Raw genomic sequence first — 23,898 nt, forward strand, 5'->3', positions numbered from 1 at the left:
GCTGGTAATCTACATTTTCAAATTTTTAGGCCTTTTTTTGCAGACTCTCAGGGTGAACAAAGCAGCACTAGTCATATTTATTGCTTAGCAAATGAGGGATTTTCTGACCATTTTATGTCTACATATTTTATTTTGCATCAGGATAACAACTATGGGCTTCAGACTACGAGAGAAATAAGGTGCCCTGGAAATGCAGGTATTGTAAGCTGTTTTTCCACAAGAGTGGAGGAGAAAGAGTTGTTTCAAAGAAAACACCAGGGATGCATTTGCCATCTAACCCCCTCGAAGCAGCATGTACCACATCTTTCTCATCCTTACACCCAGAGAGAAAGAATTTTTCTGACCAGAGAACTAACTTGCCCCAAAGCTGGCATCATCCTCAGGGGTTTCCCAAATCTGGCATCATCCTCAGCGGTGCTCCTGGATGGAGTTTGGTCCCATGCCCTCTTTCCCCCAAAAGCGAAACCATTTTGAAAACAAGTTGTGTTTTACTGAGGAGAAATGTGCATGAATTTCTGGTACATTCTGGTGTCTCCCAGGATAGTAAATTGGGTATTTTGAGTAACTGGATTCTAGATTAAATAGAGAAGCCCAAGTTAGGGAGGCAAACCAAGGAGAGGATTGGCAGAAACGAGGCTGTTCCATGGGAAGTCACCCATCCAGAGAGAGAAAATGCTCCCGCCTTGGTCTGGCTGAAAGCTTGGAAACTGCTGATACCAATTGCTGGCTTATGACCTGGTAGCTTCTGTGATGTGTGACACCCAGCCCAAAGCAGGAGTTGCTGCTGGATCTCATGCCTGCTGGAAGCAATGGAAGTCCAGTTGTTCAGGGCAGATCCTCTCTACCCCAAGGCACATCCCATACCTGAAATTTTAGGGTAAGAAAATCAGATTTTGCCCCTACAGGTGAGAAGTCATGAGGCAGGGCATTAAGCATGACCCAGGGGTTCTTTGAAAACCATCTCCCTCATGATTCCCATGTGCCTCATCTGTCCAATGCTTGGCCACAAGAGAAAGAGAGACAATAATCATTTGCTTGTGTGGGATGGCAAATGGGATGGCATAGGGAGGCTTTGCCCATGGTTTCACATAAAGGGTGGCTCAGAGCAGGACACACGTCCAACCTACTGCTCTTATTCACTCCCATTTGTATTTTTCCTGCAGCAGAGACCTTTTCTGTCAGAGAGAAAGGGCTGATTGACAGCACCAAGGGACAAGACCTTGCTGTCCCTGCAAAACAGGTACATCCCTCTTGTGAAAGGACCACCTGCCAAGTCCCCAGCCTCTCTGCTATGGCTATAAATAATCACTTCCCGTGATTTTCATAGCTTTCTGATGTGGATACTTGACCTCTTGTAATTGTGTCCCGATCCTCCACTCATGTTACACAGGATATCCAGCAGCCGTGGTGGTGGGGAAGGACTGAACCTCTCTTCTCCTCGCTGTCCCTCCCTGGAGCCTGTGTGCTGTTATCCCCACTTTCATCTCCACCGGCATCTGACGCCGTTCCTCTCCTCGCTGCTCTGGCAGCTCTCCACTGTCCCTGTTCAGATTTAAACACCGGGTTGCACCTGTTGGTTGAGCTGTTGATTGGGAGGAACCCCAGCGGAAAGTGACCCCGCGTGTCCGGCTGAGCCATCCCTCCCCGCTAATGGAGAAGTGCTAAAGCCACCAGCGTGTTCCTCCAGGCTATTTGCATCCCTGTGTTGTATCCTGCCCTACTGACTGCCTCCTTGGAAAAGAATTCTGTCCCTTAACTGATTGCAACACTTCTTTCTCTTTATTTTTTTTTTTCTCCCTCCTCTGCCAGTCCAGCAGCCTCAGGACTCAATTTCTCACATTTATTCAGTCACTGCTGTGCAGCAGGAGGTGATTTTAGGAGAGTAGGCAGCACATCCTTATTTCTCCACACCATGTGTTAGGGGAGCTTGATGTTGTCCCAGCACAGTGTCCTTCTTCAATGCAAAATAAGTGGGGTTTATGCAACTCTGGCTTTCTAGGCCAACTCCATTCACTTCTACACTCTGCTTTGCACAAAGACTTGCATTTTCCCAAGTTGTTTCCTAATTTTGTGGCTTCCTATGTGTCTGTGGGTGGGCTCCAGGAATGGGGTTTCACAGTGTGAAGGATGTGAAAGAAATGTTGGCTGGGGACCTTCACTCAAGCAGCAAAATCACAGAACAGGCTGAGTTGGAAGAGACCCACAAGGATCATCGAGTCCAGCTCCTGGCCCTGACAGGACACCCCAAGAATCACACCATTTGCCCAAGAGCATTGTCCAAACACTTCTTGAGCTCTGTCAGGCTGGTGCTGTGACCACTGTGCTGGGGAGCCTGTTCCAGCATCCAACCACCCTCTGGGTGAAGAACCTTTCCCTAACATCCAGCCAAAACTTCCCCTGACACAGCTTCGTGCTGTCCCCTTGGGTTCTGTCACTGGTCACAGAGATCAGTGCCGGTCCCTCTGCTTCCCCTCCTGAGGAGACTGCAGACCATGATGAGATCTCCCCTCAATCTCCCCTTCTCTAGGCTGAATGAACCAGCCTGCAAGAGTCCCTAAAAATGCCATATCAACACAGCCAGCTGGGTTCTCCCTGGTGAGCATATCCATCAATCAGGAGAACCATCAACCTGGGACCTTGTGGCAGCCCAGAAGTCGCTCTGGGGGGAAGTAGGGACAATGCATTTTCCTTTCTGCTGTTAAATCTCTGAAAGCCACGTATTAAACACAGCCTTGGATCACCCTGTGGCAGCCCCTATCTGGATACCTCACAACAGGCCATAAGGAGCTTTCAGAGGTCCCTCAAAGAAGCCTCTTCCTATCTTCCATCAGCCAGCACCTTCTCAGGGTGACTCAGCTCTGATAAGAGATGTCCTTATTTTCTTTGGGTTCTCAGAGTGACAAACGTATTCCTCCCAGTGTTGCTGAGGAGGGATGATACCATGTGTATTAGGCAACAAGGAGAGCGGAGAGGGAGGGCAAAACAGCCTGACAGCTGCTTCTCAAGTAGGCCATCAACAACTACCTGCTAGCAAATTTAAAATAAATCAGGGAAAAGTTATTTTTTGCAACTTTCCTTCATTTTTCCACTGGCTAGCAGGCAGGCTTTTGCACCCAGAAAAATAACAGGCATTTCCATGAGCTGTTTATTTGACAGGGCATTGGAGGAAGGTGAATGATTAAGTCTTGGGGGTGTTAATGGGACCATTTCATGCTGTGGTGATTGGTGGACTGATAGAACGGATTATGTGCCTATAATGATCATTTTTTGCTGCTGGGTGGTCACAATTTCCCATTGAAAATCTGCTTGTCAGGGCACCAAGACATTTTTCCGTGGGTGTTCCTTATTGTTATTTAAAGGTAAGGAAATTATTTCAAAAGCACGAATTAAGCTTGGCTGCCAACAGGAAGGAGATAAAGTTGAAAAAAAAAGAAAAAAAAAGCCTTTGGGAATCTGACAGCCCTCCCCACATGCAACCACACTCCTGCGGGATGGGGGGGATGTGTGGGCTGTCACCGGCCCCCACACTCCGCTTTGACGTGGAGAGCTGGGAATCAATCACTTTGATGCCTTATCTTTTCCCTGAAGATAGATAGCAGTGGCTTGCTCGGTGCCTGCCGGAGCGCCACTCTGACAGACCCTTTTGAAGTACTACAGCAGCACTTGAGCAGCTGTTGCGAGAGCGGAAAAGCTGACACCAGCTGCTCTGGGACACGGCCACCAGGGATGTGGGGAGGGGGATGTCTTTGTGCTGGGTGGCACCTCTCCTGGTCACCCATGGGTGTCACAGCAGGGGCTGGCGGTGGGTGGCTTTGTGCACACATCTCCCACCCATGGGCGCCTGTGCCCTGGGCACGTTCGCAGCTCTGCCGGCTTTTGTTCCACAGAGATGCACTTGCTGAGAGTGGAGATGGCAGAAAGAGGCAGGAAGGTGTTCAAATATGTTCCTCTGATTCTTGGGGCTGAGCTATCTCACTGGCATTTGGGTATCCAAACTCAGCTGCTGACTCCATCCCTGGCAAACCTCTGCGGACAGCATGAACTGGGTTCCTATCAACCCCTTAGTAAGAATCTTCTTCTACCCCTCCAATCTTTCCCCACACAGGTTGTTTCTTGTTCTTTCTGGTTTGTTCTTCTTACTGTCCAGCACAACCTCTCTTATGCTCCCACAGACCAAAAAGGAAAAAGTTTACTCCAAATTTACATTATCCAAATTTGCAGCAGCATTTTCCCCGACCTTTGGCAAGCAGAGTCCTACTCTCCATTTCCCCATCCCTTTGTGTTGGCTGGCACACCTCTCTGCTTTTAACTTTCCCCCGCTTTGCCTTCCTTTTGCATCAGGCAGAGCAGTCAGATTGTGTTTTCAAAACCTCTCCTGTCTGTTTCTTTCTGCCTCTAATTCCCAGCTCTAACCTTCCCCACACCTTCTCCTTCTCACTCAAATACAATTTTTGAATAAGCAACTTTGTGTTTTCCTGGAGACACCTAGAAATACCTGTAAAGTGCTCTCATTGCCCTCCTTTGAACTTGCCTTTGCTGCAAGAGAGCCCTGGGTAGTAATTAAGTGGCTGATGGATGAGTATCACGGCCATGATGCTGACAGATGCCACTTCATCATTTCCCAGTAATCCATTGCACCTGTTATTAAATGTTTTCTTTCCTTCAGCCTGGAAACTCTTGTGAGGGTTTTTTATTTGGCGTTTTTAGACCCTGGAACAAAGATATCCTGTACTCTCTGAAGTGCTACAGGAACTTAAGTGCCAAATAAAAGAATAGTAATTAAGAGCCGACCGCTACTATGTAGCTCAGAGCTGAGGATAAAAGACAGTTGAGTTGTTTTCAAAATTTTCTTCTTTATGCATCAGTTGAATGGAATCCAAAGGTTCTTCTCTTTGTTGGCTTGGCTAGTTTGTTTGCAATGCCACTGTGAAATTTCCTTCCTTCTGGTGGGTTTTTTTGTGGTTTTTTTTTTTGAGTTTTTGTTTATTTCTTTGGTTTGTTGTTGTTGGGGTTTTTGTTTGTTTGTTTGCTGTTTGTTTTTGTTGGGTTTTGTTTTTTGTTTTCATTTGTTAGTTGTTTGGTTTTGTTTGGTTTTTTTATTTTCTTTTGCAAAGAATTGAAGCCTTGATGTTTTAATGAAAATCATTTACCTGCCTGTCCCCCATATCACTGCTGTGGTACATCACAGTCCCTGTGTTACCATGCAGATCCTGGAAACAGCATATTGAGACATGCCCAAGCCCAATTCACGAAGTATCACTGCTGCCATCCATCACCAGCAGCCTCCTGAGTAACATTTTTTCCTTGCTTTAAGTAATCAGTCCAAATGGAAAGCACAAAGCAATGGAAATGGAAAGCAGCCACTCCTTGGTTTAAAGAGAATAAAGTGCTTGGTCAAAACCCTGACAGACAATTGCTGAATGAATTTCACAGAAGGGAGCCCATCAGCCTGACTCCCAGATAAGATTCCAGATGCTTTTTGCAGAACTGATCCATTGGTGTGACTTGGTGCTGACACAAATTCTTTGTACCAGGAGGAGCCATTCCTAGGTCTTGTCCTATTTCATAGAATAATTAAGTTTGGAAAAGACCTCTGAGATCATCAAGTCCAGCCATTAAACCAGCACTGCCAGATCCACCACTAAGCCAGGTCCCCAAGCACTTCACCTGCACATTTTCTGAACATTTCCAGGGATGATCATTCCACCATTTCCCTGGCAGCCTGTTCCAGTGCCTGACCACCCTTTCAGTAGATTTCAACACTCTCCTTCCTCACCCCCAAATTCCAGCACTTCTTGCACACCCTGGTGGATCACATTTCCCATTTATTCAGCCCAGGCCTCCTTTACGAGCCTCATCTCTGGTGAGCAGCACTAACAACTGTCCAAGTGACCTGATGGATTAAATGTCTGCCTCCAGTACCCCTGCTTGCAGCATAAAGTCCAAATTATAAATCTAAAGGCAATATCTGAGTAGTGTCTCATCAAAGCTTTCTCTGTTGGCCCGGCTACACCTCATTTTCTCTTCATCAGTCTGAGTCATTTTAAAGTGTCACGTTTTCCTGGCCTTAAATGAGAACACTCACAACATTTTATTCCATATTTTTCAATTTTTTATCCTATGGATTCTGAAAGTGAAATTGTTTAATTAAAAGAGTCCAGTTCTGCTTCAATTTATATAGACAATACTAGAATATAATTCTGTGAGACAAAGTCACCTGGATCCTGATTTTCATCTGGCAACAGTATTTGCTAGCAAATCGTGGCTGAAAGTGGTTGTTCTCAGTTATTTTTACACTGTGGAGAAAAAGTGACTTGGTGGCAGGATTCCTTCAGAGGCCTGGGCAAAACTGATTGTATTTTTTAGTAAATTACTGTTTAGCAATCCAAAGATGTTCTTTGCTGTTTGCTGGCATGTGAAAAGACACACTAAATGGCGCTTGGGGGTTAATATTCATGACCCTGACTCTACCTCTCAACAAGATAGATTACATTTTCAATTCTATTCCTTGGTGTATAAGTGAGAATCATTTTGTAGAAAATGAGAATTGATCCAAATCTTCACCCTAAAGTCAAAATGCAGTTTTATTGACCAGAAAGGGAAAAAAAAAAAAGGATGCATTCTTTAGAGGTGTGTTCCCTGTGATATCCTCCGAGACAAAACAACACGAAATGGGAGCAGAGCTGCCAGCTCTGTGGAGAAACCAAAGTCTGGGGAAGGACAGGCCATGCCTGGGAGATCCAGGTCCCTCCTACGGGCTCATCCGTGAGCAGTTTGTGTGCAACCTCTGTGCATTTTCTTCTCTTCACAGGATTGGGTTGGCTGCCTCCCTGTCCTCTGTGCTTCTCCAGCCTGACACTGCAGCTATCAGGGGCCATACATGGTCCAGATAAAAGGCCAAGGGGGTTTTCCATAGTGTGATAGGAGCCAGGCACCTCCCTTCTATTGGAAGTCCCTGGGAGGTGCTGTCTGTGCTGCCCTTCATGGGCTGAAGGGAAGAGATGACTTCTGGGTGACGGGCACCCCACAAGAGGTCCAGGGGCATCAACAATGGGACACAGCTCATGTACCCTCCTGGGGCCAGCTGGGAACAGCCTGCAAGCCAAGCAGGCTTGGGGACTTTGTCCTGCTGTCCTGGTTAGGCAGAGGCACAGATTTGACTTCTGGCCATGCCCTGGGCCAGCTGTCACTTTGGGAAACATCATTTCATTGCTCTGCTCCCACATCTCCTTGCTCAACTTTGGCTTTGCTGTGCTTATCTACACTGCTGGTCCTCCAGGAACGGTCTGGGAGTCAGCCCTGGCCAGGTGTCTCTGGTTGGGTATTAGGTCCGATGGCATTTTATTTTCCCCTTCCCTTGAGTAGTTAAAACTAACAAAAATGTTCCTAACCTTTCTCCTAGGAGAAAAATGCTGGAAAATATGAGTCTAAAAGACAAAACAAGCCCAAATTTCTCCCTTCCATAAGACATCTCAGAAAATCTCCCGGTTTTCCTTATTGTAGGGCTGAAGAACTTTACAGCCCACTCACCACATGGCTCTGAATATTTGGGCTGGCACTACCAGTGCCAAGCTGGGCACGCCGGCGTTTAGCTCTCAACATTTTGTGTGCTGGCATGCAGCCAGGCTGGAGGAATCTCTGTAATCACAGGAGCTGAAAATTAAAAACCCATCAGATCCCCGACCCGACAACAAAGCCTTTCTGCAGGAGGCAGAGGGCAGTGTTTGCACACACACAGTCATTAGGAGCACGAGCGACTCAAGTTCATCCCTGGTGTTCTCCCCGTGCTTCTCTTTGGGGTGAGGGTGGTGGGGTTCTCTTTGGGGTGATGGTGGTGAGATAAAGGACAGCTTGGATGTGTTTGGGGAATGTTGTGGGGTGGCTGTAGTGCTCACCTCTCCTGAAAAACTGCCACAAGTCCCCATGGAGCCCCTTGAGACTGGGGCACAGCTTCTCCCGTGGGACACCTGCATCAGGGAGCCCCAGTGGGTTTTCTCCCCAGCTGGGGGAATTGCCCTGCACTGAGCAGTCAGAAGCTGAGTCACAAATGTTATAGGCTTCACAGGAGGCAGCTGCTCACAGGTTCAGCTCTTTGGTCCTGTCCCTGGGGCACTCATGGTTCTGGAAAGGGAAAACGTGCCCACGACGTTATCCTGCTGGTTGCATTTTATAAGTTTCCCTTAATGTTAGCTGTATGCAGGCAGCCGATCCCAGAGAGGCAGGAGGGGGGCAATGTGCCTGTGTACATGCCTAGGAGGATAATTTGATCTCCTCCCTGCCTCCCCCCTGCCCGCCACCTCAAAACAAACCTACAGCGTGGCAGTGTGCCTCACGGATTAGCAAGGGGAGACCACGGCACAGCCTCGCTTCTGGGAAATGACACCGGCTAATGGCATGGCAGGGCACTCACAGCCTCGGAGCCGACCCTTTGGCAGGAGCCTGCAAGTCTGAAATCAATACCCCCTGTGTTTCCTGTGCCCCCCTGCTCCTGCTCATCCCCTCCAGAGCAGAGCTTTCCCAGGGTCACAGCTCAGATCCGCCTCATCCGGATGCTCCCTGTGACAAAACACTCTCTAAGGCTAAACATATTGGAAAATTGAAGGAAAACTTTTCCCAAACTAAAACTCAGTTTGTGTTTACAAACAGGGCTGCTTTAGGAAACCAATAAACTTCACGCTTTCCTGCTGGTACCCTCAGGGGAAAAATATCACTGCTCTGAAGTGCTGTTCCTACAGAAACACTTTGTGTGTGCCTATAGAGACCACTGTAGTCTGGATCCATTTGAACAGGGAGTACATAAATCTTTCCTAAGCATCTCTTTAGTGTTACCTGCAAGAGGCAGCTCCCCCTCTGCAGCACCAGCTGCTTTTCACATTATGGTAAACACAGCGCAGAGACACTCTTCTGCCACTCAGTACTAACCATCCTGTGATTAAATTCATCCTTGCTTTAGCTTCGTTGGGCCACTGGAGCTGAGTCAAGGTTTAGTTTATCCCACAGAGTTTACAAGGTCCTTATGAGCTTTCTGCGGAGGAGAAATGCACTCCCTGCCCGTGGTGCACTCAAACAGCTCATTGAACACCCAGCTCTGAGCTAAGCAGGATTTGGGAGGACAACACTGCAGCAGGTGGCGTGTAAAGGGATGTGTGACACAGCCACACTGTTTAACCACTGAGAAATGCAAAATTATCTCTGAGAAAGCCTTTGCTACCCACCAGAGTCACGGCACTGCTCTCATTGAAGGGTGGGAATTCGTGTCCCCCAGTTTCAGTCAAGCAGCTACTGAATGCTGTGGGGTCCACAGGCTGCTTCCAGAAGGGATGGGAACTGTCTGTAATCCTAATTTGGTTCCTCAGTGCTTCGGGAACCAAATAAGATCACGTTTCCTCTTCCAGGCTCTCTCCTCCAGTCAGTGCCTCAAACTTTCTCTATTATTTTTCTTAATTTTTTCTAAATATTTCTAATAATAAATAAATAGTGTAATTAATATTTTAATATATATTATACAATTACATACTATATATCAATATACAATTACAATTAATCATTCACTCTAACTAGAATGATATTATTAATTATAGTTAATATGTAATTATATAAAATAAATATTATACAAATAACAATACATAAAATAATATTTTTTTCCCCCTGATTTTTCTTAAACACACAGCACTCTTCCAGCGTTAGTGCACAGGTTTCTGCTCTGGATCCAGTCCTAAAGCCAGGCTCTTCTTGCGTGGTATAATTCTGATGAGCCTCACATGTTCCTCTGATCAGTCTTGCAACTCAGTTCTTTTCATTGTAAAAAGCTTATTTACCACTTCCATCTCTCCTGAATAGAGAATGACCATCCCATCTTCATGGAGCATAGCTTGGACCAGGTCCCAAACCTCTTAAACACCCAGGGCTCTCCACAGTGGGAGAACAATGCATTCTTAGGTTCACCCCACATGGGATTTGTTTTGTTAAAGATTTAAGGAGTTATAGGAAAGCAATCATTTTTACAGAGCATTTCTCTTGGGACATTTTGCAACACAAGCTGATTTTGGTCCTATCCAAAGCTCATCAGAGGTCCTGTGCCACTCCATGTCCCTGCACAAGCCCACTGCTGCCCCAGTGCTGGGGGATGGCTGCCTGGAGCTCCAGTCTTTTTGTTCAAGAGGAACATTGCCCTTGTATGGAAAATTCTGCTATGAAAAGCCAGTGTCCACAAAGGAGACAGAGGAGTCCTGCAACTTTATTCAGATAAAGGGAGACACTCCACTGGGGCATACCCCTGCGGGGTTTTCTCTCTCAAGGTTTTGGAGGATGCAGCCTCCTTTAATCCTAAACTCCTGGCTGCATACTGCCCTCTTCCTTTCTCCCTTGCTGAGGTACCAGGAAGGTGCAGCCTTCCCAAACAGCCTAGCACATATCTCCCTTAGACCTGTCCTTTTCCCTCAAAGTTCAGAAGTCCAGGCTTGTGCGGCCCCGTTTGTTTCAGGAGTAAAGCTGTCTGGGTTCTGCAACAAACCTGCTGCTTGAAGTTGGTAGAGACGTTAAGCTCCATTTCAAAGATGCCAAAGCCCATCCCTTCACCCATGGAACTGTTTGTGAAGACATTAGCACACATCTTTCCTATCACCCTCACACCCTCCCCAGCCTTCACCATCCTAATTACCTTCATAGCTTCGGAGGTTTCCACCATGAAATCCTGTCAAAAACCTCGCCCCCTTCACACCCCTTTGAGTTTCTGTAGGAAATACTTCAAAGGCAGATCTTAGCCCAGTGGCCTCCTGTAGATGAATTAACTTTTTCAGTAAATCCATCTCAGGATTTCTAGTTTGCCTTCCTTCAGTGTTGTGGAAGCAAAAGCAACCTTGGGTTTTAAGCATTTCACAATTTAAAGTCGTTCTTTCTAGAAAATGAACTAAAACCTTTTGCCTGTGGAATAATTTTAGCAAAACTTCTATCTTTTAAAATCCCTGGAGTCCTCAGCATGAATTCAGAGAGTGATGATGACTTGGAGGGCCTTGGGGGCTTTGCTGCAGGGTGGTGAGGGGGTCAGTGGTACTTTCATGGGACAAATTGTTTTCCCGTTCATGGGGAAAACACTGGGGCAGTGGGAAGATGGAGGCCAGTGGGAAGAGCAGATTGTGGAGCACTGTACAGACAGGACTCAAGCAAAGAATAAGTCCCAGACTACTCTGAAAAGCTCAAGAACAAGCCCACTTCCTAGGGAAGTGCTTATTTTAATTAGGTCAACATTTCCAGTCAAGCTTCCACTTCAGGTGTTCTTCAAAAATTCAGCAAAGCTTCAGACAGGGTAATTCCAAGATTTGTAGCACAACCTCTGTGTTCCTGGGGCTGCCATGGCTGCTTACAGCAGCTCGCACCGTCGGACACTGCTGGTCACACCTGTTGGGAAGGCACCAGGAATGCTCAAATCACCTCGGGAAAGTACTTTGAAAAACACTGCATTTTCGAGGGCAAGATATGTCTTGCTTCTACGTGTTGGTGACAAAAGAAAGGAAAATCTCTCCACTGGAGTGACTTCACCAAATCTGATATTCAGAGCTGGAGATAAGCCCAGGGGAGCAATGGGCCCCCTGGCTGAGGATGTGTGGGAGCTCGCAAGAGCCCCACTTTGGGCACCAGCCTGGCAAGAGAGCTGCTTCACCAACGCGTGGGTTTCATAAAAGCTGGATCCCCTTTAGTTCAAGGAGGAGAATGTCCTCAGAGCTCCCAAATCCACTTTTTAAATTTTTTTTTAAATTTTTCTTTTCCCCCCAAGAGAGGCTCCTGCTCTGCTGCCAGTGAGCTCGGCGTGGCTCTCCTTCATGGGACACTGGGCAGGGAGGGCTCTGGAGCGCTGCACAGCAGCACTCAGTGAGCACTGTGATGTGACAGCTGGGTGGGAGCTGCAGCAGCCTGGTGGCAGAGCCTCGGGGCAGGACCAGGCTATACTTCCTACGTGGCAGGAGACACCTCTGACTACGTGCTCCGGGACTCCAGGCAGCGTGCTGCCCTCAGGCACCAAGCATCGGGAGCAGCAAGTGTGGCTGTGGCTGCTGTGGAGATGGAAGTGTACACTGCATTTATTTTCTCACAGCAGAGGCCTCTTTTAATGCAGAGCTTGTATACAAAGGTTTGCTTCTTAGGGAAAAAACCAAACCTGACAGGAATCCGTTTGTTCCCGAAAGTCCCAGAGGGAAACTATTGTTTAGGAGGTGTCCTGCTGTCCAAGAGCACTCTTCAGCTAGCAGGAGTGCTGCACCAGTTATCACCAAAAAAGCTTCGTGGGAAGTCACATCTGGGAAGAACGTAATCCCCTACTTATTTTTGCACAAATTTTCAACATCTGGCTCAGTGCTCACACCAGGCCACATCCCCTTTGAACCGCTCTGTCTCCAAAGATGGTGTTGGAGTACCCTGGCGTGCCTGTGCCTCCAGGGATGCTCCATGCCAACATATGCATTGCATAGATTGGGATATTCTCAGCCAAGACAATAGATTTAATCCTTGGTGACAGTGTGTAAATAAAACAGATTTTAACATCTGGTCTTCTGTCTTTAAAACACAATGGCACTTCGTAAATAATACAACACTGTAACTCCCAGAAGGCACTAACAAGTACTTTATTAGGTGTCACGTCAGTGCCCCATTTTCCAGCAACTGCCCAGAACTAGATGTGCCATAATTCAGTTACACTGTAAGTAGCTACTAATGAGGCACATTATTATAAAGAGCCAATGCTGTGCAGCTAGATCGCAGTAAATCTGGAGTAATTCCAGTGAAATCAGTGCTAAAGCATGGATGAAATGAAAAACAAAGGTTTGCTCAAAAAGAAAAAAGGAGAAAAGTTCTGAAGAACTGTGACATTTTGAGGAGGGGTTTGTGGAAAGCTCCTAATTCTTACTTTTTGCCCTTGCCTCTTCTCTTTTCCACTCCATTCTCATCTGTCACTCATGTATTGAGTATCCTGACAAGTCTGCCTGATGATTAATGCTCCTGTTTTGTGGGTTTGCATAGTGCCTCCTGAGTACTTAGCAGGTCTTAGAGAGTTCAGTTCACTAAGCTCTCAGCTTGTCTGGCAGTCCCCAATGGCTTAATAATGTAAAATCATAAGCCAGACTGCAACTGATTCCACTTTTCCTGTCTATTCTTTTATCAGGAACTGCTGTGTGGGATCTGGAAGACAGGAGAATAATTAGATGTGTGCTGACTGGGATTTCCCTCCAGCAAGCACAATTCTGACCTCCAACTCCACATATAAGCAGGGATGTTGGGGAGATGGATTTTCTGGGGATAATAATGCTTCCTTCGCTGTAGGATGGAGAAGTTCATAAAGCAGCTTTCTGGACACAGAAAGATTTCTATCCTCTTTCCTGAGATTGCACACACAAATATGGTCCTAGAGCAGAGCTGAAATTGCTATATGCTCTCATAGTATATCAAACAGGATGCAACATGGCTGCATGATGTAACCTAAAAATTACCTCACCCTCCTTAAAACCAGTCTTATACATCCAGTTTCCAGCTGATAGATTTATTTTTAGCCCCCAGTGGCATTACCTCCCGTAGTAGACTAAGAGGCTCGTTTCTGATCTCTGCCTAATTAATAGGGAGTGTGTTTGCAGAGCCCAGCCCTGGTGTGTGTGCCAGGACAGGTCACTCCGTGGGCATGTGCGTGGGGCCGTGTGCGTGTGCTGGCTGACAGCACACCCATCACACCCATCCTGCCAGGGGGTCACAATCCAATTTGCTGCTTCCTTTCAATCCAAACAACGTCATTACCTCCCGCTAATGTGGTTAAGAGGGAGCAGGAGATGCTCTGGGATGCTGGCTGGTGGCGGTGAAGCAGCACCAGAGCACGTGTGCAATCCCCTGGCTGTGGGAGCAGTTGCAGCTTGCAGGGCACAGGGATGCTCTATCCTGACCATGAATTTGAATAATGCTCAAAGTGGGACACTGGAATACAGCCTGTGTGCTGAGACTGCTCTGAGCAGTGTTAGGCAGCAGCATGACACCCATATAAAATTACTTTTCTGTTGTGATTTCTGCAGTTTAAGAAAAATCAACTCTGATTCAGAAAAAAAACCCCAAAAAAACCATGTGAAATTTGAGTTGGACTTCCCTAGGACTGTCCATGAGCTCCTGATGGGCACATGCTTCCATGGACCCTCCAGAGACAGGAGTGGTAGGCATCCATTTGGGCTTGCAACACTTCTGCTCTCCCATGCTGGACACCAAACTGACAGCAAAACTGGACAAAAGCAAAGCTTTTATTTATTAAGCAGTAAGATATTAAGTGGACTGGAAGTCAGCTACCCTTCCTCCTAGAGGAGCACCCTAATCATGAAGCTATAAAATCACACTTCTCCTTTCCTCCCAGCCCAACCCAATTATAATTTAATTATTTCAAAGACCAACATTGCATCAACATCAGGGAATGAAGCACACATCACCCCTTCAGCATACCCTATGATTCTGTGGCCACGGAGCCCAGGAAATTGGTTCTCATAGAATCATTAATGGTTTGGGTTAGAAGGGACCTTAAAGATCATTTTGTTCTGACCCCTTCACCAAGGGAGATTCAACTCCTATTGTTGGAAGCAGAACTAAATTTATGCTTCCATAAATAAAGAGGCTTCCTCAGCTGTAGACCTTCAGGAGGACAGTGGGGAACTGTTAAATGTTGGAGACGGAAAAGTCTGATTTTGCAAGCATCTTCCAAGCACATCTGCAGCCCAAACTGCACCTGGTAGCTCCTAATTTTGCCATATGATCAGCTTGAGGAATGAGCAAGGTTCTGGGATATCTGGTTCTCCCAAGATGGGTGTGTTGGGAAGTGTTATAGTCAGACCTTTAAGTACTTGAAAATGTTAATTTCAAAAGACATTAGCATCTCTGAGCTTGAGATCCTCCTGAGCCTTGCCCCTGCAGAACAAGGGGTTTTCACCTTGGAGCTCCAAGCAGCGTTTAGGCCATTGGGACTTCAGTGCAGAGGAAGGGATGTGCACTTTCATCTGCACAGTGTGATGTGGGAGAGGTGTGGTGAGGTGAAAAATGCTATGAGTGTGAAGTGCTCGGCCCTTTTGGCAGTAGGAGCAACAAAATAATGCAGACAAACAGAAATACAAAAAGTGTTTGCACTGTGCTCCAGCTACAGAGAAAGGATAAGAAACCAGATATTTGGTGTCCCAGTCCCTGAGTCTGGCTATGAAATCAGACTCCTTTCCCTTTGGTGCAAAGATAGACTCAATTTCCAATTATTCTATATAAGAGGTTGCTACACTGGTGTTTCAAAATCCCCACCATGTTTTCTCACGTATCTTTGTTAAGCAGATGATTTTTACTCTTAGAATAAAATAGCTTTTTTTTTCTTTTTCTCAGATACCTCATGCAAGGAGGTCTATTTTTTACCCATTTCCTCTGGCTTGGCATAGTGAATCACTGTTCACACAATGCTGAATGAAGCCACTAATTAAATATGTGATTTTTATTAGACTGTAGACAGGCTATACTTACGAGACGGTGCAGTAAATGACTTGTTTGTACTATTCTTTAAGTTATCTCCTGCCCCTATCCAACTGCTTTGAGTGCAAACATGTCTACACTCACAAGGTATGATGGCAAATTCTCTCTGGATTTGTGCTTTTGTACACAGATCCACATTCTTAAGTAAGGAAGCCTGGAAAAGTAATTACATGGCTGCTTGTGACTCATTTGGTTACCCTGACGTAGCTCTGAGGCTTGAAAGGGCTCATGCTGAGCTGTTTGCTGACTTTGCAAGGAGTTCACTGAAGTGAATGATGGATACCTGCTCTGGTACTCACACGGGTCAGGCAGAAAAAATTTAGGGTGGAAAGATACCCAGGGGCACAGACTTATGCAGGTCTGAATCACAGAAGCACAAAATGGTTTGGGTTGGCAGGGACCTTACAGATCATCTCATTACAACTCCTCTGCCATGGACACCTCCCACTATCCCAAGTTGCTCAAAGCCCCATCCAACCTGGCCTTGGACCATTCCAGGGATCCAGGGGCAGCCACAGCTTCTCTGGGCAACCTGTGCCAGGGCCTCACCACCCTCATTGTAAAGAATTTTTTCCTAGTATCTCTTCTAAATCTCCCCTCTTTCAGTTTAAAGCCATTCCCCATTGTCACTCCATGCCCTTGTCCAAAGTCCTTCTCCAGCTCTCTTGTCGCCTCTTCTGGCACTGGAAAGGGCTTTAAGGTCTCCCCAGAGCCTTCTCTTCTCCAGGCTGAACTACCCCAGCTCTCTCAAGCCTTTCCTCCTAGGAGAGTGCTCCAGTCCTCTGACCACCTTCATGTCCCTCCTCTGGACCATACAGATGAGGTGCTCAGCATCCCTTCTTTCCCTTAAGCAGGGGCAAGTTGGCAGATTTTTGGCAAAGCTCTGGTTAATAAATCATCATATTCCTCTGCTGGCCCTGCTCATGTGTGTGAAACAGTCCAGCCACCTCTCCTGTGTGCTCTGCACTGCCAACATCCCACTTCTTACATGGAGCTGAGCAGTAGCTCGGGGCACCCAGTGTTTTATCTACCTTTGTAAAAACTCATTTATTGTGATACCTCAAGGGGTCTGTGCAGCAGGTGAAAAATGGGTGGAAGTAGGCGAAGAAATACATCACTTTACAGTCAATCTTTCTGTGACGGAACAGATTAAAAGCAACTATGCAAGAAAATAGCATCTCAAATCCAGCAAAAAAAAAAAAAAAAAAAAAAAAGAAAAAATAGAGCCTTACAAAGATAAGAAATATGATGTTTGGGGAAAAAAAAGAAGCTTCACTTCTGTTTCTCAGACAAACAGTCTTTCGTAGGGAGGATGCGTGCTATTTTCTTATGGCTTTTAAATTGGTTTCTTGATTTGTTTCTTTATCTGCTCCCCGAGACTTTCCTGATTAGTTGAGATTTCTGCACTCACTAGTTGATTAAATAATGAATACATTTGTTTGATTTGCAGTTGCTTACTTAATTAAAATTTCTTTTCAGTGCCCCAATTTCCATTATGATTTCAATTTTGCATTTAATCACTCTGTTGTTCTTTGCTGCCACCTCTCTTAATAGAGGTCTACTCTCCTGTCAGCCTTATTGCAAAGCCTGGCTCAGATGCTCATGGGCAGAGAGAAAACTCCATTTGTGCAGTTCATTTAGACAGGAACTTGAAACCTGGAGGGAGAGGGGGAGGCTGAATTTGCAGGAATACCCAAAGAGTATAGATGTGGTTTAGTCTAGGAAATTAATGAAAACTATTTCTATCATTGTCTGGTCAAGAAGCATCAAATGAGACTGTGGAGAAAGACCAGATTTTATATTTAACATCCTGTAGGCAAAGCTAAAGGAAGGTTTCTTCATCCCACAATGCAGACAATGATCACCACTTTGGCCAGTGGTTTGTAGCAGTGGGAGAATGTGACCTTCACCAGAAAATTTGTGATAAGGCATGAGCTCAATGTTCTAGTGTTAATCCATTTGAGAATACTGCATTTTCTTGCCTTTTTAATTCTCCCTTCTCTTTATTCTCACTTTTCCCCCTCACCTGGATGTACTCTTCTATATTTGCTTTCTTGCAGCAGACACAAAATTCCTGTGTCCTGAACTTGTTTCTCATTCTGAACTTTTTTCTATTCACTGGTGGGATCCCACATAAAATGGTTAACGTTAATCCATCACCAAATTTTCATGCCAATATCACAATCTGATTAATAAGAGAGAGAAATTTCCCTTTTGATGGTGATGGAGGCTGCAGACATGGGCACATTCCTCTGCATCAGTTCACAGTCGAAGGGGACCCTGAGTCAGGAATGTAATAGTGTTATTTGAAAAGAAAAGGCATCTGTCATCCCATGTACAGCAAGCTCAGAATTTGTTTTTAACAGCCAGGCAAGGCAGAAACACTGCATGGCAAACTCCTCCCCAGGCACATGACGATGCTCTCATGATGGGGTTCTTGGAGAATAAAATATTTATTATATATTTTGCCATCTACACAAGTATTGCAGTAAGAGTCACCAAAATGTCTAGCTGGAAAAGCTGATCAGAGGTGAAGAGGGTGCCACACAGAGGGGTTCAAGGAGACAGGCACTGAGGACAACTGATACTTTGGAAAGCTGGGAGGAGGGAATGACCAGGGTTAATGGCTTAAATCCTTATCCACCCAGGAAATCCCTTTAACTCCACTGAAGTGAATATATGTCAGCTAAGAAATCACAAGAACCTCTGGTTTATGTATTTGCAGAAGTAAGATTGGTTAAGGACTCAAATTTTGCTGTGCTTCCATGTCTGCAGCTTTTAATTCAGCAAGAAATACAAACACATCCTTTAAAGCTGCCCACAAACAACAATGACTCTTCTGGAGTTAGGAACTATTTTTCCTAACACCAAAAACAGTAGGAACAGACCTTGTAAACTTGACAACTGTGTGCAATAAGTCAATGACAAATGTGCCTTTTGATAGAAAGTAGAAATCAGCTATTCATAAAAAAACAGAGCTGAAAGAAACCTTGAAAATTTATCTTTCCTGAGTGTAGGACTTCTGGGAGCCAGAATCAGAGCAAAAGCCTCCCTTCCCCTAAAAGCTGTCTTGTTTTTAGAGTAACAGACACAAAATAAACGAGTGAAAGAAAGTATCTCACCTATCACCTGTTTGAGGAGGGACTAAAGTGTGCTGAGGGAAGCAACCTCATGAAGATGTTTTCAGAAGGACCTTAAAAATAAATATGTGACATCAAGTGCATTACTCTAACTCAAACAGTTATGATTCCTCATCCTGGACCTATCAATAGCTCTCTTGTTCAAGGAGCAGCCACCCAAAGCTTTCCTGCTCTGGCCAGTGATTTGGGTCTATCCCAGTCACCAGTTGCAATGACTATAAAATTGTTTCTCACATGATTGAACATCTTAAACTGCTGAAAACACCCATTTATGAGTTATTTATTTATTTTTCTTATAGACCATGGAGTTTGGCAGTTGGAAGTGTGCATCCACCTTGTCCTCTAAAGCTGGTCAGATGAATCATGTCCCTGAAATGAGTGTTTCTCTGCACACTGACTGCAGCAAGAGCTAAGCCTGATGAGGTGCAGGATCCTGAATGGCAAATGCCTGAAGTTGAAGGTTATTAATCTTGCATCTCATGTGCCTCTGTATTTTTCCTATTCTCTGCATTGCTGGACCAGACAATATACACCCAGGTCTTATCACTGGGAGGAAGATATATGTGTGCAGCAGGAAAAACAGGAGCAAAGACTGGTCACACAAACTGAACAAGGGGTTATCTCCTGTCTCAGTTGGTCATTCCAGGCAGTATTTCCTTTAATATAACTTCTCTCAAGGTTAGGTGCAAAAAGGTCCATTTGCAGTCTCTGATGAGACATGGGTGCCTCACAAAGAACAATTCATCCCCTCTTAAATTAGATATCTCAGATAAGTGGGATGAATCAGACTCTGGAGGAACTTATCCCTCTCCACCAACTATTTATTAGTTTCAATTAATGTTCTTTGACAGTTTAGTGTTTGCTGAGCAGTAGCAATAGCAGCAAACTTGCTCCTGGCATCTAAATATTCAAGTCTGGGCTGCTGGTAGGCACCTGGTTAAAACTGTGCCCAGAATTTGAGAGCTAAAATGTAATGGAAGAAAATGAGTCTGATGCAGGATTTTATTGTTTTTCTTAACTCTCTAGCCATTCAACAATTTTCCTATTGTGATTTTTTTGCAGCTCATACAGGTTTAACTTGTGGATTATCCACCTCTAAAAGGATAAATCCCATTTTGCCAATAAAAGTCTCGTCCCACTATAAAACTTGCCTGTGGACCTGTTGAACATCTCTTGATGCCAACATCCCTGGGGAAGACTTCTGACTTGGTATTAATCACAGTCTGAAGTACCATCAGCCACAATGTTTCAAATTCAATTAGCTCTTCCTCACGCAGTTCATAATTCAGACAGTTTTGTTGTAAATCAACCACAACATAATAACCTGAGTCAGGTCTAAGCACTCAGTGGACAAGTGTGTGTTCAGTTCTTCAATAAGTATTGATAGCAGGTTCAAGTCACAGAACAAAGATTCAATTATACCCAGGACTAGCAACGTCTCGAGTATTTCTGATCAAGGAATTCATTACAGAGCGAGCACTGGAGAAGTTTGTAATTGAATCATTTAAATGAAAAGGGGATGCTCCTCTAGGCTGATGAGTGGAAATAAAATGGGGATTTTGGCATGGCGGCACCCCTGTATCGTATGGAAGGACCGTAGTCCAAACCTCACTGAAGGCACAGCCCATTCACACAAGTGTTTGAGTCAGCCTGGAATTAGAGGAAATACTGGGGAATGTGGTGATGTTTAACAAATGCCTGACCGATGTAATTTGGACCCTTGGTTGTACAGATTGTTTTGAAACCTGCTTGGCAAAGCCTGGCCTGTTCCTTGCACTGCACCACGATGAGGAGCAGCTCTGGGAGGAAGCTGATGGCTTCTGGTGATGCTTTGTGAGGGGGTGGACTGAGAAAATGAAGCATTTTCATAGAGAGGCTGTTACAGAGTTCCACAGGCTGAGATATGGAGCAATATGGAGGGAAAGCCCAAATGCTGTGAAGGAGAAAAACCAGCTTGTGGCAAGAACAGACATCCAGGAAGTGCTTGAAAGTTATGTGTGACTGAGCATTAAAATCCTTTAAATGAACATTTGGGCTTATGTTTACCCATGAAGGTTAACAATAAAGGAAACAGAGACAAGCACTCTAATGAGCTCTCATTCCCTGAGGCACGTGTTGCCTTTTTTTTCAGGTAACAGCACCCTTTCCAGTGCTAATGATTTTCTTCTGTGTGGCAAGGCAGACTTTCTTTTGCCATTTGCCCTCCACCTATTCATGACAGATGGTGTGATGTGCAGTTTTGGGAGCTAATCTAAGGTGCATGAACTGATATGCATTAGGCTCACAAATTCAATTGTGTCTTACCTGTCTGACCGAGGAATCCATTTACTAGCAGAAGTAAAGAGCCAGAGAAAGGCAGGAGCTTATGTTTGTTTATTGTGATTTTCTTGAGGGGGAAAAAAAAAAAAAAGAAGTAGTTTTGCCTTTCTGCCAGAACTTTAAATCACATTTCAGCAGAATATGTCGGGGGCTTAAGGTCATCCTCTTATGAAAGCACAGGCAGAGGGTCTGCGAAGTTTCAAGCTGAAATAAAGGTTTCTGGTCTAGATAAATTCAAGGCATGCAGCAAGATGCTTTCTCTCATGGATTTAGGCCCAAAGCCTGCACATTCTGAAGTACTTAACTCACATGAGTAGATCAGCTGAAGCCTTAGTATCCATTTCCGGGAGACAGGATAAGCATGTGCATAAATAGCAATAAATCAGGTAAAAATCAATGTTTTCCACCCTCTTCAGAGGGTTGTTCCTGCTCATTCAGTCATGATAATGACAATTCTCGTTGGTGCCCATCCTCCCCAGTTTTGCCCCTGTTGTAGGAGGCATGGCTGATGCTCGGGGCAATCTGTGTTCACCCACACATGACCCACAACTGACCTAGAGACTGATTACAAGAGAACTGTAGGGCTCAGTATAAAATAATCATTAAAAAGGGCAAATATGGTAAAATAAGAGCATTAATCACAGGAACAGGATTTGCCATGTGCAAAAGTTTTTTGCCCCCCAGATCATACAGGGCTGTATCAACAACAAGTTCACACTGTTTATGCCTTGGACAGACCTGTGCTCCTGGGGGATTATTCCTTTCCTCTTGTTGGACTGGAAGAAGAGTGTGTAGGGACAGTGTTGAGACGAGATGGGTCCCTAAAGAGCAGCCTGGAACAACTTGATCCATCACCCATGTTTGGTACAGGGCTAAGCCAGACCATTTTGCCAAAGCAGGGAACCAGGTGAGGACAGTCTGACCTCTTAGGCCAGAAAAATATTGCACTATTTTTTGCACTGGGTTAAGAGAAATTGCATTATTGCTGTTTATACCCCCAATAATACTGCAACCAATTTATGGGGGGGTCAGACCTAGAGCATCTGTTGACCAGCTCACAAATTCCCTTTTAGGACAAATTTCCCCTGTAAGCAAAAGTTTTAAACATCTCTGGCACAGCAGCATGGGAAGAGAAAGGCTCATAAATTGATGTATGTATCATAAATACTTAACATTACTGACTGTTCCCAATGAGCAATGAGATCTGGCAAGGAAAACCAGGTCAGTAGTGCTGTTACATTTATTTGTCTATTTAAGCTATAGCTCTCACTGTTTTTTGACCCCATTCACCCCTTCCTAGCTGTCCAAATTTGTGGTCTGTGCTAAGATTTGAAACAGCTCTAACTCAGATACTCACATGTTCCCTCTTTCCTTCCCTGCTCCCAGAATATGCTGAGTTGGAAGGGATCCATCAGGATCATGGAGTCCAGCTCCTGGCCCTGCACAGGACACCCCAAAAATCCCACTATGTCCCTGAGAGCGTTGTCCAAATTCTTCTTGAACTCTGTCAGGCTTGGTGCTGTGACCACTGCCCTGGGTTCCAGTTCCCAATCACCCTCTGGCTGAAAAACTTTTTCTTGATATTTAACCTAAACCTCCCTGACTCAGCTTTGTGTCATTCCCTCGAGTCCTGTCGCTGGTCACAAGACTGAAGAATTCAGCTGGGTCTTTGCAGTGTGTCACCTGCACCAGCTTTGGCAGATCTTGCTTTGCAGGTGTTTGACACCAGCAAATACCGGGTCAAAAGTGTGCATGGAAGGTTCACCTGCAGAAGGAAGAGTGTTAAGTGGGAGTGCAATGGAAACATAAAAGGTAAAAAGCCCTGACCTGAGGCCTTGCAACTGCAAGTTGTCCTGTTTATAAGGTCACTTTTTCACTTTGACCCAATGTGGAGGTTGTGATTAAAGTCTGGGATGTTCTTTTCTGCAGTGTAAAATGCAGAGCAAAACCAAAAAAGTCACCTTGTTCCTCCTGCTACCTCTCCCCTCTGCCTTGCAGCAGGTTTCTCAACATGTCCTACCCAGAAACTCATTCCTCTATGGAACACGGAGATATGACAATGAAGGCAAAATTCTAATAAGCATTTTCTTAAGGAAAAAATGGCAAGAGTTGTTAAAATAGCATCATCGTAGATGGAATTTTCAAATTAGGCTCTCTGGTTAATTTTCTTTGACAGTGAAACGAGAAAGATTTCTCTTTCTTCTAATCTCCCCCAGCTCAAGGAAGTGCAGACACCATTGCAAAGGCACCATTTTTTCCTAGTTTTCAAAATCGTGTTGCCACCATCAAAAAGAAAAAAAGGGAATTACCAGTTATCCATTCAAACAGTTTTATGCCAGAGCAATCAGCATAAGGGATGTGGACCAAGCCCCAGCTTTTGAGGACATCAAACAATCTAAAGATATTGAAGTGTGACTTTGTTTCAAGCTTTCTGCTGGGGCATCATTTTCCCTGGTGATTAATTGTGTCCCTGTGACTCAAACCTATGGTGGTGTCAAGATCTGCCCATGTCCATGTTCATCCCAGTTACCAGAAATGTAATGCAAAAGCATAGATTAGCCCAGAACTTCATGGAAAAGGGCTGAGTATGAGGTTTAACATATTAGTCACCACAGTGTAAAGAACTGAGATTGTGTGGAACAGAAATTTGTCATAAGATAGAGAGGCACCACAGTGATGTCCAGATGATTTCTCTCTCCTTGACCTTTTGAGGGAGCCTCATGCCCTACTCTAGAGACCAGACCACACACATTAATACTTTCCTGATCAGCACTTGCATTGGGATCACTCTGCATACAGCATTTCTTCAATTTCCTTCTCAAATTTGTGTCAAAACGAATGGAAAGATTTGGTACACTATTACCACAACCCTAGGGTATAACACCATGTCCCACAGCCGTAGGGAGGAGGAGAGAAGAGC

This window comes from Corvus kubaryi, unplaced genomic scaffold, assembly GCF_017639235.1.
Source record: "Corvus kubaryi isolate FWS band 111438036 unplaced genomic scaffold, C.kubaryi_AGA036_p1.0 37398, whole genome shotgun sequence".
NCBI classification, from domain to species: Eukaryota; Metazoa; Chordata; class Aves; order Passeriformes; family Corvidae; genus Corvus; species Corvus kubaryi.